The following is a 4,391-nucleotide window of genomic DNA, read 5'->3' as shown; positions in this document are numbered from 1 at the left end:
CTTTAGTTCTAATTGGTCGAGCTAATGGTTCAGCTTTGATCCCTAATTTTGCAGCCAAAGACCAGTCCATCAAACTCTCGTCTGCCCCTGAGTCAATGAGCGCCCCAATGTTTGTGACTGTGTGATGTTTTACCTGAATCCTGGTGAGGGTACGCTTACTAGGAGTAGAAGTAGTTGGTAGACTCACTCCTATGGGTCGTTTAATTGGACAGGTGGCAACGAGGTGACCCGGTTCCCCGCAGTAGAAACACCTTCCTTCTAGCTGTCGTCTTTGGCTGTGTCAGCCGCGCTCTCCCCAGCTGCATGGGATCCTCACCTTCCATCAGGGGACTGGAACGACTCGACCCAGGTGGAGTGGTGTAGGAATCCGGACCGTGTTGCGTCTGGTAATGTGCCGCTCCTCCCGTGGTGGATGTTCGTGCGCTCCGATGTCGTCTGAGCTGCGTGAGTCTGTTGTCGGTACGGACGGCGAGCGCAATAAGCTCGTCCAACCCAGCAGGTAAGTCTAGTGGGACAAGTAGATCTTGAATAGGGACGGCCAGTCCTTTCAAAAAAGTGTCATAAAGAGCAGCGGAGTTCCACCCGCTCTCTGCCGATAGCGTGCGGAATCGGATGGCATAATCACAAACCGAGTCTCGACCTTGCCTCAGTCTGCTCAGCCCCTGTGCCTTCTCTCGGTTGTCGGTGACAGGATCAAATGTCATTCGTAGTGCAGTCTGGAAATCCGTGAGTGAGTTGCATACCGCTGAACCTCGGCCCCATTTGGCGGAAGCCCAGGCCTTGGCTCTACCCGTCAAGTGAGACATCATAAAAGCAATCTTCGCTCTCTCAGTGGGGAAGGCGTGAGGATTACATTCGAAATGAATTGAACAGTCTATCATAAATGATTTGCTTTGTCCTGTTTCACCTGAATATGATGCTGGAGGTGCCAATTTACTTCCGGCTCCGGCGAATGACGTAGGCGGTGGTTGGACAGGTACGGGTGCCGATGCGGCGGATTGCGGAATCCGCATGGCCATCTCCTGCAGCTGGGTGGTTAGTCGGGCCATATGCTCGGCCATAGCCGTCTGGAAACCCTCTTGGCGTGAGAGGCGTGTTTCCTGATCCTGTATGGCGGCGGAAAAATGTCCTTTCTCTGCTGAGTCCATACTGGCCGGATTGTAATGTCAGGCTTGGACGGAGGAAGGGACTCAATTCAAAGTCAATTCAAAATTACAGCGTGGGATATTCTGGGAGCAAGGACGTAGACGTGAGACAAGGCAAGGCATGGACATGAACATGAACATGGAACGCAAGACAGGCACGAAAGCTCGAGACAATCTGGCACAGAACAAGGGGAGGCTTGGGCTTATAAAGAACATGAGGGTAATGGGAAACAGGTGGAAACAATCAAGGGTCAGGAATGACGTCAGACTGGTGACACAAGAGGAAGGACCCGTGATCTGAAACAAGAGGAGTTGCTTTTCAAAATAAAACATGTAGATCACAAGACAGAAAAAACCAAGACAAGACTTCCCTCACCGCGGTGTGACACTCTAAGATTTATTATATTTATAGACCATATATATATATATATATATATATATATAATAATCAAACAATAATATATATACTAACTAAGGAAATGGAGTGTGTGTGTGTGAGGCTATGTGTGTAGTTAGCTGAAGTGTGTGTTACCAAGTGTTGAACGAGAGAAGAGGAAGTCCAGGGGAGAGAGAAGTCTACAGGTCGAGTCCAAAGCGGGGGAAGTCAAGGATCGAGGGAGGCAGTCAGAGTCTAGAGGGAGATCCGGGTGAAAAGTGAGACGCACAGCTCACTTTCCAGGCGACGAAGGGTATGTACATGAACAGAGGGCTATAATCCGGCCCGGCATGGCAGGTTGTGCGAGCTTATGAATCAGCTTGTTCATCCCAGGCAGGTGCGCTGATTGCAGATCTCCTGCAGCCGTGCGAAGGTGCGCCCGCAGCGGAGAGGAAACGCCCGTGGGCGTGGCCCACAGATGGATGTGCGGTGGTGGCAGGAGTCTGAGCCGTAACATTTAGCTTATTTAAGCATACGACAGCACATTAATTACAATCACAACATTCGCTATTTCCTTCAACAACAGCAAAAACACGACTACTCATCATGCAGACTTCAGAAGAGCTAAAAGCGACAAATGATGATCCAGAACCTAGTATTTTTGAGCCTGAACATAAGGAGGATGATCTACAAGTTTTATAAATTGTGTGCTAAACAGATTAAGCTTTGGTGAAACACTAAGCATCATTCAGCACTATTGCTAAGTGCTACAAACAAGAAATATCAACTACTAACATGATAAAACAATCACTTACTGTACAATGTCTGCTCTCACTGGGATGCCGACTGATGGGATGTTTATATCTTCCCAATTAGATGAAGAATGATTCATAATCCTCGCCAAAAACAAAACAAAAAAAGCCATCTCTCGTCTAAGTTGGATGCCAAAGTTGACCAAGTTTTCGGCTCATGGCTGCAAACTTCAACTCCCCAGGTGAGAGGCAAGAGTTGTCATCGAGAATTAACTTTCACCAACTCAGAGGCGATGAAGCAGCTCACCGGTGCAATGTGTCAATTTAGCAGCATATGCTAGTTAGGTCTATTCAGGTCTATTCAGGTGTACTGGAGAGGAGGCTACGCCGGATAGTCGAACCTCGGATTCAGGAGGAACAGTGTGGTTTTCGTCCTGGTCGTGGAACTGTGGACCAGCTCTATACTCTCGGCAGGGTCCTTGAGGGTGCATGGGAGTTTGCCCAACCAGTCTACATGTGCTTTGTGGACTTGGAGAAGGCATTCGACCGTGTCCCTCGGGAAGTCCTGTGGGGAGTGCTCGGAGAGTATGGGGTTTCGGACTGTCTGATTGTGGCGGTCCGCTCCCTGTATGATCAGTGTCAGAGCTTGGTTCGCATTGCCGGCAGTAAGTCGGACACGTTTCCGGTGAGGGTTGGACTCCGCCAAGGCTGCCCTTTGTCACCCATTCTGTTCATAACTTTTATGGACAGAATTTCTAGGCGCAGTCAAGGCGTTGAGGGGATCTGGTTTGGTGGCTGCAGGATTAGGTCTCTGCTTTTTGCAGATGATTTGGTCCTGATGGCTTCATCTGGCCAGGATCTTCAGCTCTCGCTGGATCGGTTCGCAGCTGAGTGTGAAGCGACTGGGATGAGAATCAGCACCTCCAAGTCCGAGTCCATGGTTCTCGCCCGGAAAAGGGTGGAGTGCCATCTCCGGGTTGGGGAGGAGATCTTGCCCCAAGTGGAGGAGTTCAAGTACCTCGGAGTCTTGTTCACGAGTGAGGGAAGAGTGGATCGTGAGATCGACAGGCGGATCGGTGCGGCGTCTTCAGTAATGCGGACGCTGTATCGATCCGTTGTGGTGAAGAAGGAGCTGAGCCGGAAGGCAAAGCTCTCAATTTACCGGTCGATCTACGTTCCCATCCTCACCTATGGTCATGAGCTTTGGGTTATGACCGAAAGGACAAGATCACGGGTCCAAGCGGCCGAAATGAGTTTCCTCCGCCGGGTGGCGGGGCTCTCCCTTAGAGATAGGGTGAGAAGCTCTGTCATCCGGGGGGAGCTCAAAGTAAAGCCGCTGCTCCTCCACATCGAGAGGAGCCAGATGAGGTGGTTCGGGCATCTGGTCAGGATGCCACCCGAGCGCCTCCCTAAGGAGGTGTTTAGGGCATGTCCGACCGGTAGGAGGCCACGAGGAAGACCCAGGACACGTTGGGAAGACTATGTCTCCCGGCTGGCCTGGGAACGCCTCGGGATCCCCCGGGAGGAGCTGGACGAAGTGGCTGGGGAGAAGGAAGTCTGGGCTTCCCTGCTTAGGCTGCTGCCCCCGCGACCCGACCTCGGATAAGCGGAAGAAGATGGATGGATGGATGGATGGATGCTAGTTAGCTGTCTGTGATCACGGCACGGCTAAAAGTAGTTGGTCTGCGTTAGCGCCTATAATGACAACGTCTTCAATACTTGCTTAATATTCAGGTCACGAGACGTAAATGGAGTATTGTTGGCCGTTTTTGGAAGGTTTTTGAGAGGGCTTAGCTGCAATGTTAGCCACCTCGTACTTGCCGTATTTTACGACTTAGAATGCATTAAAAAAAAAGAGAGACATCATATGTGTCCTTGTATTACATATATGGATTGTGACCGATAAGCAACATTCCAAGACAAATGCAGTTTGTATTTTCTCAGTTGTTATCATGAAATTAGAAAAAAAAGAACGACAAAAAAATATAAATAATAATAGTCATTTCAAAAGCTGTGTGTCAAATCTAAATGAATCATTCAGGTGAGTTTACCTGACTTGGAAGGCGAGTCACACTGTGAAACACTACCCTCTAGTGGCCAAGTTATTCATGCGCACCT

Source organism: Nerophis lumbriciformis, linkage group LG02, assembly GCF_033978685.3.
Source record: "Nerophis lumbriciformis linkage group LG02, RoL_Nlum_v2.1, whole genome shotgun sequence".
NCBI classification, from domain to species: Eukaryota; Metazoa; Chordata; class Actinopteri; order Syngnathiformes; family Syngnathidae; genus Nerophis; species Nerophis lumbriciformis.
The sequence above is the reverse complement of the archived record's forward strand: the minus strand, read 5'-3'. Positions refer to the sequence as shown.